Source organism: Nerophis lumbriciformis, unplaced genomic scaffold (assembly GCF_033978685.3).
Source record: "Nerophis lumbriciformis unplaced genomic scaffold, RoL_Nlum_v2.1 HiC_scaffold_162, whole genome shotgun sequence".
Classification (NCBI taxonomy): domain Eukaryota; kingdom Metazoa; phylum Chordata; class Actinopteri; order Syngnathiformes; family Syngnathidae; genus Nerophis; species Nerophis lumbriciformis.
The window spans coordinates 55,001-55,336 of NW_027316665.1; positions in this window are offsets into that span (position 1 = coordinate 55,001).

Below are 336 nucleotides of genomic sequence, written 5' to 3' on the forward strand. Positions count from 1 at the left end.
TGGGTCTGGAACGCCAAATTAGTCCCTCTCCTCGCTGGAAGTCCAAAAAAAAGGCGTGAATTTGACTAAGTGTCTAGGAGGATGTCCCTTTAAGAAGGCCGACCTGCTATGGTTCTCCACCTGGGTCAGGAACGCAAAATTAGTCCCTCTCCTAGCTGGAAGTCCAAAAAAAAGGCGTAAATTTGACTAAGTGCCTAGGAGGATGTCCCTTTAAGAAGGCCGACCTGCTATGGTTCTCCACCTGGGTCAGGAACGCAAAATTAGTCCCTCTCCTCGCTGGAAGTCCAAAAAAAAGGCGTGAATTTGACTAAGTGCCTAGGAGCATTTCCCTTTAAG